This window comes from Hetaerina americana, unplaced genomic scaffold, assembly GCF_022747635.1.
Source record: "Hetaerina americana unplaced genomic scaffold, ioHetAmer1.1.p SCAF_2, whole genome shotgun sequence".
In the NCBI taxonomy this organism is placed as follows: Eukaryota; Metazoa; Arthropoda; class Insecta; order Odonata; family Calopterygidae; genus Hetaerina; species Hetaerina americana.
The window spans coordinates 107,583,399-107,597,833 of NW_027286763.1; the positions used below are offsets into that span (position 1 = coordinate 107,583,399).

Here is a 14,435-nt window from a genome sequence, read left to right on the forward strand (position 1 = left end):
CCATTTATGTGACTTTGGACATAAGAACTTGGGAGAAACGTACTTAATACCGGTGTAACCGTATGACTTTTATGTTTTCCTATATTTGCATGAGGTCCGTGTATAAAGGATATGTCTTGCAAAAATTGTTAAGAATTATTAATACTTCCGCAGCCTAGTTTGATATACCTTTCTATTAAATGGAGAATAGCTTGCGGAATATGAAAACACATTCCATAAAAAGGGCACGTCTTCCTTATTGAGCCTCTATTTCTGTCATTGATGCAGGAAAATTATTCTTCAAAAGCCTTAGCAAAGCATTGACAGGAGAAGCCTTGGTTAGTTCCTCCCTTGTCGCCAGGAAACCTGCGCATTTTCTAGTTACCAACTTGCACCCAGTCCTTTGATTTTTCCTCGAAAACACGTCATATAACGTCGGGCTTTCAATGCAACTCAAATGAATGCTTTGGGATTTTTGTTAGTTTTCCCAAGCTGAAGTCAGCAAGCAAAAGAGAAGTCTTTGAATGAATTCATAATGCTTTCAGCAGGTACTTTACTATGGTAATCGTCATCTAGGCAATGATTTTCACCGCAAGAAAATACGTACAAAATTATTCTTCGCTGGTATGAGGAAACATACTTTCTTACAAACCTTCACATTGATAAATTCCATTTCAAAGTAAATGGCCGCTGTTAAATTGATAGAAGTAGAGTGTCTGGAAAAAGTATTTGAAGTACTTGATCGAGATGTAAAAATTCAATCCGGATGCGCACCCACGCAATAATTATTCAGAGCGAAGTTTTTGCGGGGAGAGTTCACTCTTTGAAAATTAACACTATATAACTTCATGGAAAATATGTTAAGTCGGCCCGCGAGGGTGAGAACTAAAGGAATCTTTCTTTTTAGCGCGTTGGTTACTCGTGGTCATTGAATATTTAAATTAATTAATTATTCCATGAAAGGTTTCGCTCAAATTTGGTAAAACGTAAAATTAAGTGATACCACTAGTTCAGGGTAGAGAAAGAGGAAGGATATATACTTATATATACCAATATACTAGTACATAAACATACTTATATTTATATATATGTATACATGTGTGTGTGTATATATATATACATCTATATATATATATATATATATATATATATATATATATATATATATATATATATATATAGTACAATACACAGTAACACACAATATTGTTGTACTATTCGGCACTTCCGTGTTACGTCTATGAAAGCATATATATATATATATATATATATATATATATATATATATATATATATATATATATATAACACTTTTTGAAAGTCTCACGGACGTGAATAATAATGTATAACACTTAGCACTAGTGGACACAGACAAAAACACAGAAACACAAAAAAAGAGACTCACTATTTTTCGAATTTTCGGTGGTCGTTGCCACCTTTATCAAGGAAGAGAGGGACAGAACTGTCCCTCTCTTCCTTGATAAAGGTGGCAACGACCACCGAAAATTCGAAAAATAGTGAGTCTCTTTTTTTGTGTTTCTGTGTTTTTGTCTGTGTCCACTAGTGCTAAGTGTTATACATTATATATATATATATATATATATATATATATATATATATATATATATATATATATATATATATATAAAATTTGGACGGCACAATAGAACACAAATATAATAGATAACACTTAAAAGGGCACTCACATTGTAGATTGTTTGAGCTTTCAGCCTTCTCCGAGACCTGGATGAAATGGACGGTGGATGAACTTTCGGGCGGTGCTCCAAGCGCGCTGAGCTTCCTCGACAGTTATCTAGTCATCTTCGCTTTCCACCAGCTCCGCGCTGAATAGCATCTCCTCCTCAATCTTCTCCAGCGTGAAAGACCCGCCAGTCGCAAGGTGCTCATCGGCTTCGAGAAAGTCAGACAGCTCGATCTCCCCGTTATCGTGTATCTCTTCCTCGGCAGGCAGAGCTTCCCAGATCTCGCGCAGCTCCGCATCCTGTGTCTCAGTTTGCATCTTCTATTCGATGAACTTGGCCTTTTCGAAACAATTCCTGATCGTCGACTTGACGATCTGCTCCCAAGCACGGCAGAGCGTCGGGCAACGTGAACTTGAGCTCCTTTACCTCATCCATTGCCTCAAGCCGGCGGCATAGCAGGAGCTTCTTGTAGTGGCAATTGAGGTTCCCTATGATTCCTTGATCCGTTGGTTACGGATCGGCTGTCATGTTAGGTGGGAAGAAGACCAGTTATCGAGACAGACCAGCACTCTGCGTCCCTGCTGGCCGTCGTCCGTCCCAAGCACGTAAGATCTCCTCGACAAGCTCCTCCGTCATCCACGCCATCGAGTTCGCTTCGTCAAGGTTAAAGACGTCGTATGCGGAGACCTGCCCGAGTCAGCGTCGGAGAACCTGTTGTTACCACTGAAGAAAGGATAGGCAGCCACCGCTCCAGCTTCGCCCTGTACTGTCTTAAACGTGATGCCGTGGGGCTTCTTGAAATTGTCCAACCAACCGTCGCTCGCCATGAAGTCCGGGATGTGCATCAGCTCGGCCAGTTTCATCACCTTCTTCTTGATCAGATCGCCACTGACAGGCAGATTCTGTCCTCTTGCTGGCTTCAGCCACATGAGCACTCCCTCATCAAGCTTTGGGTCGTGAGCCTGCATCAACCTGATGCGCTTCGATGGAACTCCAGCTTTGATTTCAGCCTCGATTGCACCCTTCTTGCTGAGAATACCCTTCAATATGGTTTTCTGAACTTCGACGCCCCATTTCTTGCTAATGTTCCCGGCCAACTTGGACTGATTCGGCTCCTTCTTCGCGGCATCGATAATCTCCGTTTTCTCCTTCAACGTAAAGTCGGTTCGCTTTCATTTCTGAGCTGATATTTTGGGCAGAATTTAAAAAACTGATGTCACTGTTGTGCGCGTGAGTAATGAGTTATGTTGTGCGCAGCTGGACTGTAGTTCGTCGCGTCGCCTTTGGGATGTAAGTGTGATAATCGAGCAATGCGTAGAAATACAGACTTTTTCACGACTTGTGCCTTTTAACAGTAGTGGCATAGTAGCGAGGGTAGGGCGTGGCATAGTAAATTTATTTTGTATTGAATTTTGTCGGGACCGAGCAGTAGTGGCATAATAGCGAGAGGGGCATAGTAGCGAGGTGGCATAGTAACGAGATTTGACTCAACGATGAAGCACGCACGAGAGAAATATAACATTTGGACGGCACAGCAGAACACAAAATAAAATAGATAACAAGTAAAATTACACTCATATTTTAGATTGTTTGAGCTTTCGGGCTTTTCTGAGACCTTCTTCAGGTCAGACTGGAATATCTCGGACGGAAGCCATGAAATCTGAGGGGGAGAAGTTGCAGGGCATGCTGGGAAGGGAATTAAAGATGTCGGTCTGGGAATATTAAAAGACTGGAAGGTAGTATACATGCGAATTCGCGAGTTCTCACCTCTATATTGGTGGCTGACTCGGGTAGGGATTCTTGGATGGTTAGGAAGAATCACTGGTTGAAGGAAAAGCTGTGGGAATTTCGTGTGAAGGGATAGGAAGAGAAGAGAGTGAGGCAGAATTGCAGGAGTGCCGGTGATTATTCGTTCGAATGGATAACGGGGTAATGCATTCGCCTATGTAAAATGAAGTGCATTGTTTGCATGGCAAACAATGGATAATGTTTTTTGAGAGATCATTAGTGTAAGATCGAGATGAGGGGTCAATGAGAGGATGTGGGGAGAGAGGAGAATTTATGATAAGCGCACATATTTTACTTCGAGGGCGGTTGCAGGTAGAGGAAATATAAGGTAATTTGTGAGGGTGGGGCGCCAAAGGGTTGGTGGAGATCAGGTTTTTGAGATCGGCGGGTCGTCTGTATGCGAGAGAGGCGTTCGTACAGTAAGGACGTGCTATCCATTTCATTGTGAGCTCTATTGTGCCGTCCAAATGTTATATGTATATATATACTATATATATATATATGTATGTATGTGTGTATATATATATAAATATATATATATATATATATATATATATATATATAAATATATATTTATATATATATATATGCGTGTGTGTGTAATTGTACATATATGAGTCACAAAATATTTATTTGGTAGTTTTGTCCATCCAAAAACGTATAGTATATTAACCGGTAGATTACCTAATAATAATATATCTACATTCCAACACGAATTCCTGCCATATGGCGAGAAAATATTCATTCACATGGAAATAGATAGATTCACAAGGAAAAGGGAGAGGAACACCTAAAGGAAGAGCACAGGAGAATGTCTGCTGTGCTCTCTCTTGTGTTCTTCTTTACTTTCCTGTGTTCGCCCTTTGTATTTGTTCCTATCCCTTATCCTTATATCTATTTCCTTGTGAATTAATAGGTATGTGTATGTATATATAATTATACCCATATATATATATATATATATATATATATATATATATATATATATATATATATATATATATATATATATATATATATATATATGTACTCATATTCATTTGCTTGAATATAGATATTAGGAAAAGGGATAAGAACTCATAGAAAAGACAAACACACGAGAGATGGGGAAGGCGATATCGAGCAGATCAAAGGGGTAAAAATATTTCCTAGACCGGGACCTGAACCATGGATCTTTCGACTTACTAGGCCGATGCTCAAACTACTTGAGTTATTGAGGAAACGTAATTTGCAACCAAGTGGAAAGATCCGTGGTTCAAATCCCGGTCAAGGAAATATTTGCATTTGTGATCTCCTCAATTCCACTTTCCCCACTTCTCCTGTGTTTGTGTTTTATATTAGTTCCTATCCCTTTTCCTTATATCTGTACCCATGTCATTAATGAATATTTTTTCGCCAAATGGTGGGTTGTTATACTTGAATACATACACACAAACACACACATAAGAGTTCATACCACTTGTCAGCCAAGTTTGAATGTGCGACTATTTTCGTTGTTCCCCTCGTGAAAAGTTTAAAAACGTCCCCGATTCAAGTACGAGTTATGATACGCGAATGCATTCTATGTAAATGCCGTCCTCTCCAATTCCCATCACGGCCTTTTGACCCACCACCTTGTCGTCAAAGTGACCCCTCCCCTTTCTCGCGGGGGCGACGATCTCCCGCCCCCCCCACGCCCCTTCCTTCCTCTCTCTTACATCCCCCTCCCCTTCCTATCACTCCCCGCTCCTCCGCTCACGTTTTCGCTCTCCCGAGATCATGTTTCACACACGCGGGAACTTTCAGCCGTGCCTTTCTCCTTCCCCAAACCCTCCTCCCTCCCTCTCTCTCTCGCCGGCCCTGCCCCGGGACAACTGCGAAGGCGTGCCTCGCCTCCCACGCGCTCCTGCCTGACCTAAATTCTTTGAGCAAACAGCCTTCCTTGCATCTCAGAAGCCCCCATCAACTTGCCGTCTCACCCCAGGGTCGCTTGGGGGACAGTGGGGGTCGGGAATTAATTCCCCGCCACACAAGGCGTTGCTCGGACGAAGGGTAAGGTGCGTTCCCTCCCTCTTTCGTCGTGACCAACTAGTAGCCGTAATTTTGCATGTTTATTATTTATGTAAAATACGCAATTAGGGCGTAGGATATACCGTAGTTATCTATCCTGGCTGGAGTGGGATTATGTGTATAAAGTTTAATTTATCGTGCATAAGTGAAAATGATTAGTTTTATTATCTCTTTATATTTTATTTCATTTGTATGTGAGCATATATTTACGCTTCCATAGCAATTAGTTCATAAACTTCTCAGTAAGAATTGCCAAACTACGAGAGTTCTTCCAAAGGTCACTTGGTGGTATACATTTTTCAAATGAGTGAATATTTCGTGGGGCCTTAAATTCTTCCTATGCCCCTTTAAAAGGAAACGATATACCTCCAAAATATTGAAAATATTATAGAAATACATGTATCGATGAATTTGGAGTTCCCAGGCTCCAACAAAGAAAGCCTGATTTGTGGTTACCAATTAGCATGGATAATTCATGCATTACAATTAGAGCACTTCACTTGCATGTAGGCATTTATAACTTAAACTTTCTATAACTAACTAGAAAAGAAAAGGCAATTTCTCGATACGGTAACAAAAACAGCACCTCGCAGCTATATAAATGTGCAATTTGGTAAGATTGAAAGGAAATACGTATTGTACGATCTTATAATACGCAATAATTACGAATTGAGTAGTTTCAGGCGTGATGGGGTGGAAGTCGAACATAATGAATAACTGATTGAAGCACTTTTCCACTTCATAGGGAATCAATTATCAAGTGCAAAAGTGTTTCGATTAGTTATTCATTGCGCAATAATTAAACAGAAACAGGTACAACGAGTAACATATTTTAGTTTTTCATAATTGGGTTTCATTTGTATCGTTCAGAGTTATGCTTCACGTTTTATAAGATACGTATTTTTTACAGTAATCTTCAGTTATATTTACAATGGCTAATAAATTGTACGTCCTTGGCCGTGTGCATACAAATACAAAGAAAAACGTTGGAAGCGAATTTCGTACTAGACTTTTAGACTTATAACGCTAATGATTCTCTTTTGCAGAATAACAGCAGTGTTTAGCGACTTTGATAAGCATCGCCTTAAAAAATCAGCCTGGAGTTAATTCTTATTTTACCTTTGCACAATAAATTTCATTTCGTAAGGTTAAGGAATATTTACTTACCAAAATGTACATTTTCATTAGCTATGCCTTAAAACGTAAAGTATAGCTTCTGTTTGTTTCTTCCATTTTTAACATTGCTCTGCATATACAAAAAGGGATTGAGGAAATTCTACTCTATCAATAGTCGGATCGGAACCAAGTAATTTATGAGCAATCAGAACTATGATACACTAAAGACTATTTGCTTGTACAATTGTTACATAGACCATGGCACAAATATTTTGTCTTTCCCTTAAATGCTAACTTTTTGTATTCAAACCGGGTTCGTAGTTGACACATGTTTGTTTTAATTGCTCCCGTATGTATATTTCTCCACATTTTACCCATATTAATGTATAAATTGTACGTTATCTTTCTCTACTTTACACTTACGCACACTAACTTCATTGATATGACATCATTTATTTAATGTTCGGCTGGATAGTAGCATGTAGGCCATTTTTCAATCTACTGGACTATGAAAAGTTCTTTATCTATAGAGTAACTTGTCCGTTGCCTCTGAATTTTTCTTTATTTATTATTTTGCTTCCCTTGACTCCTTATGATAAAAATATCAAAAATGAAACGCCATATGATTCATAACCTTTCATTGGTATAATTAGTCCTATATTTAAAAAACTAGAAAAAAAATATTTAAAAAAATTAAATGGACACATAAAAGGTTAAATGGGGGTAAATATAAATGAAAAATCATGGTAGTTCATACCTACTGATCGAAATGTTACTCGTGGAAATATATGGTAATAAATCTGACCCGAGAGCGATAGATATGCCAATCAAAGTAAAACTCTATAATATTTTGATGGCGATTAAATTTAGCCCAAACGAAGATTTGATTTCTTCTAAAATTGGTTGAATCGTATGCTGTCGTTATCAGTATTTAAGCTTAACAATTTCGATGTTTTAGATTCTTTACAGTCGGGGATTATTTTAATAATATGAAAGAGGTTCATAAGAGAAATTCTCTGTAATTACCCAGATGTAGCTTTTGATGACATTTTAATTCTTCGAGAAACAAATAGCAAAGTAAAAATCTCTAAGAAAATACCTTTGAAAATTTTAATACAAAATTTACAGCTGCATGGTTCCGAAAACTGATCTTTGGAACAAGATTATGTGCGTATGTTGGAGCATTATTCGATATGGGTAGGACTAAGAATAGAAAGACGTTGAACGGTAAGGAAGACAAGCGGTAAAGTTTTGTATATAGTGGGGAAGGAAAGAAAGATGTTAAGTGAACATCGAAGAAGGCTGAATTGGTGGATGGAGGTGAAAATTGAGAGATAGTGATGTGCTGGAGGCCACGAAAGAAGGGAGATGTTGCGTTAGCGAATACGCAGGAAGAAAACAGGAATTTAGTGCGAAGCTGTGGTCGGTAAAATATATATATATGAAGAACTGAATGCTCATAAATTTAGGATGGAAAAGGTCCATGAGATTATTACTAGTCTAAAGGGACCGTAAACGACTTACTTTAAAATGGGTGGACTTCCTTGTAAGATAAATACAATGTTCATATATTACTACGAAGGAAGGAAGGAACATGAACCTTTTACGTATTATGTATTACCACTTAAATGCTGTATCTTTTTAAATATTAATGACTCGTGTTTTAGAAATACTTCGAAAATTCATTATCCATTTAAATATTCATGAAATCATGAATCATTCTCCTAAAGGTAACAAATTTATGCAGTAGAGTTTTCATCTCCGAGTGCTCACACAGTTCAAATACAGTTTTAAAATTTTTGAAATGTAAAGTAATTCCTAATTTTTCAAATGATTACAAATCAAACATTACTTTTAGTCATGATTATGATAATCTCTCTGTGTTTATAATAAAATTGTCTTCAAATAGAATTTACCTTTAATAAAGTAGTCATAGGAATATCGTTCATGTTCAATTACGCTGTTGCAAAAGATTCCTTAGAGTGATAGTTCATGGTTAAATAATCTCTGAGATAGAATTTCTCATAAATACCCTTCCTGAAATCTATAATCCGATCCTTCCTGGTAAAATAGATTAAACGAAGCTTTCGATGAATAACGGAATCCTGAATTTCTGAACCATGAATCCATTTGAAGAGGATGGAGAAGGTGCACTAAGAAATTCAGATACGCATCCATCCCTTTTCGATTACGTAGATGTACTTATACACGAGAATGCGCATCATGGATATACGTGTAACACATTTGCCGCACCAATCGGATTATCCTCTTTCCAATTTTCTCTGGTCCTTAATAGATGATTGAATCTTGAATGAAAATGCTGTTTACCGCTCAGATACTCAGGAAGAGTACCCGTAGGCATCGGCGACGGATTTGTGTAACACCTCCTCATGACGTGGAAAAATGCTTCACATAGCAAGCATGCTTAAAAAAACAGTTTGGCTATTTTTCACTTTATTCTGTGCCGCGTATCGAGCCACCGCTCTTCTCTCTTTTCCTCCGACATATTTATTTCCCAATCACATTCTTTTTCCTTTTCTGAACAAATTTATCTCCCTTTAGTACTTCGTTCGCAGTCTGCTAAGGTGTAGAAATATTACGACGCATCGTAGTCAGGAGTCCTAAAATGATTTGAATTTTTTCATCGTAGTTCAGGGATAAGTGCGTTGATTGTAAACATTTGAGAAGCGGATGTGGAGGCTGATCGGTAGAGAAAGCTGGTCGGAGAAGGAGACTAATGCGGAAGTTTTAAATGTGGTATGAGTAGGGATGAAGTTGATAGGTGAAATCCAGAAAAAATAAGCCAGAGAAATGGGTTAAGGACCTATAGAGAGGCAACGGGATCCTGAGACCAATCCTAGGTATATCAGGTACGTCCAATATACGCAGGGAACGGAAGAAAAAAGATTTTTAAACAGTCTAGTAGAATTTACAAATAACTAACAAAGGCAAAAATAATATAGGGAAAATGAAATAAAGTATGGTCATTTTCCAAGACATTGGTCTCTAAGAAGAATCCAAAAACCTACCCTCAATGGATAAATTACCTTGAATAAATGGCTACTGTCACTTCCTGCCTAGTCACGCGTGTATGGTTACTACCTTTCCCTGTGAGGACTATTTGTTTCCACACTAAGACGTTTTCATTTTGGAAAAAATCAATATTGATATTTAGAAAAATTGCCCGATTCATCAATTTGAGTTCCAAATCATTTCGCTGAGTATTTCATCATTAAATATTTTCGCCTTAAAGAATAATATTGGCGAAATAAATATAAATCAGAATTTATAAGCAAAAAGAAAAGTAGGAATTTACAAAACAGTTTAAAATGAATCTCAATCACATTGAAATAACGAAAGCAGTATACCATCCGTTGGTCTCTTAGCACGGTGTGAAAATATTTGTGTAACAGATGTTGCCCTTGAACTTGAAGATAAGCCACTTATGGAATAGGCATTCTCATAGCAAACGCGTTTTAATTTTGCGAAAAGTGGGTAGTATATATTATTGGTTATCCTAGACGCTAAGTCAGAAAAAATTGCAGTTGTTTCTGACTCAACTAATTAGTTTATAACCATCTTAGAATATAAATATTATCCAAAATTTACGAAACACAGTGGTGTTTCATATTCTGGAGCAAGGAACTTGAATGCTATGAATTACCATAAAACAGCAATAAAACATACCCTATCAGTTGTTAAGGTAACACAAATTCACAATTCAACAGGGAGAAATAAAAAGTTTAACGCGTGTTCATTTCACATAGTCAATTTGAAAAAAAGCAATCACCTCCAGGAAAATTCATATCAAAGGTAGCTTTAATTTACTTGAAATTATTTTAAATTTAATTTCTGGTCATTTACATTTAAATGTTCTAACACTTGACGATGTGACATATTTTTCTTGGCAGCCGCTAATTATAAAACAAATTTCGCGCATCGACGGCAAGAGAAGTGATTTAGCGCGGCTTCATGACGCGTCGGCGAGAGTAGCAGTGGAAATGTGCAGAAGAGAGAAAGGTTTTTTTGAACGTCTAGTTTGTACGCTGTGGATCATTTGATTAGCGGTAATTTTACCAGTACGTGGACGTAAAAGAGACGCATAAAGATGTTACGAAGACCGAAAACATCGCCGCGAGTGGCGACGTGTCGGCAGAAATTGACATCGCTATGGCGGTGGTAGGGGATGCCTTTCGGGTTTAAGGCTTTCCCTTAAGTCGACCGAGAAGATGGCGGGGGACCATTTATGCGAACATTTATATCTTTTTTATCTCCCCACCGTACGCTCGGGCACAGAACGCGCCCTCGCTGATATAGTCGCCTTCCACCACCCCTCTCTCTCTCTATCTCTCTGTGTCTCATCCTCTCCCTCTCTCTCTCTCTTCTTCTCCTTATAAACCCTTAGCGCTCCCCCCTTTCCCTAAGCCTCCTCCCACCCGCTTGCAGATTTGGCCCAAAGGCCCCCAGCTCCCCTTTCCAACTCCCCCCACCTCTCTCCCTCCCCCTTCCCCCGCGCCATCACCATCGCGATGAAGGGAACACGTTGACTGAAAATAGACACGCGCGGCGAAAATGAAATGCGAATTTTGAAAGGAGTGCGGGGAATGGAAGATTGCGGACGGGGTCGTGCACCTTGGGGAGAGTGTCGCGAGGAAAGGGTTTTTGGGGGTTTGGAGGCGAGAGGGGGTTTCTGAGGGGAAAGGGGGCAGTATGTGTTACGGCGTGCGAGAGAGAGAGGAATGGGGCAAGTCGTGGGAGGTATCGGAACGAAATTGTTATGAGATCGTGTTCAAAAAAAAGAATACGACGAGGAAAATGGGAGGCTGGTGGGTGGAAGGGTAGGGAAACTCCATGGAGAGTAAGGAAGGGGAGGGGAATTGGAGGGAGGGAGGGGGACGTTGTTAGGTGGGAAAATGAATGGGTGTCGTACGCGAAGGGATCAAGACTATAGATGGAAGGAATGATATCGATTTGAAATTTACTAGCAAATACAATCCACCTGCGATTTCGTTGCCTGTTAAACTACTGGAGCAAGTATGATACTAGGTCGTCAGGAGGACATCTTCTGCAGTAATTAACTAGAAGATTGGTTTCCTGCAGTTTTCGACTCTCTTTTCATCTCACTTACCCTTTTTTTTTTAGTAAGTCCCTACAATCACATTTCTCACTATCTGCTTTACGTATTCTATTCTTTGCCTTCCTTTTCAGTTATTCCCATCCATCATCCAATATCCGTGTCTTCAGGAGACATTGGTAGGACTTCTTCCCGTAGAGAGATCCTTTTGAATAGGTAGTGCTTTTAACAGACTTCTTAATACTGATATTCTTGAAGGCCTTCTTCATTGGTGATTTTCTCTGCCTATTTATACCTACCTACTTTCATAACTGAATATATATATGTACATATATATATATATATATAATATATATATAATATATATATTATATATATACATATATATATATTATATATATTATATATATATATATATATGGGACGGTACAATAGAACACAAATAGAATAGCGACATTGAGTCTCACTTGAAGAAGGCGTCTGAGAGGGCCGAAAGCTCGAACTATTTACCGTGTGAGTGTCCTTTTAAATTTTGCTATTCTATTTGTGTTCTATTGTGCCGTCCCATTATTGTGCCGCTCGTGTGAGTTTTTTCGTACAATCGTTTTATATATATATATATATATATATATATATATATATATATATATATATATATACACATATATATAGTACAATACACAGTAACACACAATATAGAAACACAAAAAAAGAACACTCACACGTATTTTCTTGATATTTCGACGGAAACAATCCGTCTTCCTCTGAAGATATAGAAGTGAGGATATATATATATATATATATATATATATATATATATATATATATATATATATATATATATATATATACACACATACATATATATATACACATACATCTACATCTACATAATACCCCGCAAGCCGCCGCAAGGGCGGGGGGTGTTAGGTCACCAACAGTAAAAAAGAAAAATACCACATGCAAAAAAACAACACGGAAAATTACACCCACAGCAGCGCGCACACTCATGCAAAAATCCTTTCATCCAATACTCATGCAAACACATATACCGCAAAACAACTAAAAAACTGCACCCCATGATGCAGCACGAAAGCCATCCTACAACACGGAAGCCAGGACACAACAAGCAAGAAATTGAAACATCACTACCACATGAAAATGCACCACGAAACACTCGACCCCCAAAGAGTCTCTAATTGGCAGGGAATGCGACCCAACGTTGCAGGTAGCAGGAATTTGCCCCCGCGGAGAGGGACGAGGGATTGAAAGGAAAGAGACTTAAAAACAGATGAACGGAACACGAATGAGGTCATTCGGAAAGAATGGGTTATTATAGCAAAACACATAAGGTTAGTGGAAGAGCATGCATTTAAATACAACCAATTATTTTTTAGACGCTGAGGGTGGCAAGTGGAATTTTTGCTATCTATAACCCTGCAGTTGCTATCCCGTATTGTCCGTGGGAAGAAGGAGTCCTTGAGTCGGCTAGTTCTGGCATCTATTTCCCGAATTTTATATGCATGATCCAAGCGACCAATGTATAACCCCCGCCACACGCCCTTGCGGCGGCTTGCGGGGTATTATGTAGATGTAGATGTAGGAGTACGAATAATTTGCGAGACCTCGGTGCTGAAACATGCGGATCTAAATTTATTTAATAATTTCAATCTTGCATTGAATCGTCTTTCAGCCAATGATTCCCACCCCAAATCCATGAGCATTTCGGTTGACGCTTTGCGTTTTATCGTAGAAATTTTTTACAAAACGGGCTGCCCGGCGTTGAACCTTCTCAATTTCCCGAATGAGACCATTTTCACTCGGATCCCACACGCTGCATGCGTATTCTAAATGAGGCCTTACAAGAGCGTGGTAACAACGTTCCTTGACCTTCGAGTCACTTTTGCCGACAATGCGTCTAATGAATCCCAATTTTTTATATGCTTGACCACAGACTTTACGTATGTGAGTCCCCCAAGTTAAGTCTTTTGTGAATGTGACACCTAGGTATTTTACCGTATCAACTACTGCTAGGTCACCTCCAGCTAATTTGTAAGCAAATCCCGTTGATCTTTTAAAGAAATTTACCACTGAACATTTATTATAATTTAGAGTCAATCCCCAGTTAGAACGCCATTTAGTAATGCAATCTAAATCCTGCTCTAGAATAAAACGATCCTCATCCCCAGATATCTCCCGATAGATCACCGTGGATCATACAGGTATATATATGCCTACTTTCATGATTCTTTAGTTTTACTGTACTTATTTTTTCCATCATTATTTTCTTGCCTGATACTGTTTTAAACTACTAATAGAAAGTTTCACCTCACTTCCAGTATAGGGTTGCTATTGGAAGATTTCTATTTTGTTAAAGATAAGGTTTTTTGCCAGGCAAATATATTTTGCGATATCGCTCTTACTCATGTCAACGCTGAAAATCGTTCTTCCTATGGTAAAAAAGTTGTCTATTCGTTCAGTCTTGGACGGCTCGACTTGTTTCAAGGTAATTCTCGTTTGTTTTTCTTCATAATCCATTTTTTTATTTTGACCACTATTTTGTGTAACTTCAAAACTCCTTTTTGTTTCCTGGTGAACATGAGTTTTTAAATATGACTTTTCGTGTTCTAATTTAATGTATATTTTTGACTTGAATGTAAAATAATTCTATCCGCAATCTTTACCCGTATCCCATAAGGACTTCCATCTGCTTTTCATGAAATCTG

At 38.4% G+C, this 14,435-nt stretch overlaps 1 protein-coding gene across 1 annotated transcript in view; it reads left to right on the top strand.

The window, feature by feature from the left end:
• Positions 1–14,435, top strand: part of LOC139688367 (uncharacterized) — a 900,666-nt gene that overhangs the window by 566,825 nt on the left and 319,406 nt on the right. The window lies entirely within an intron of this gene.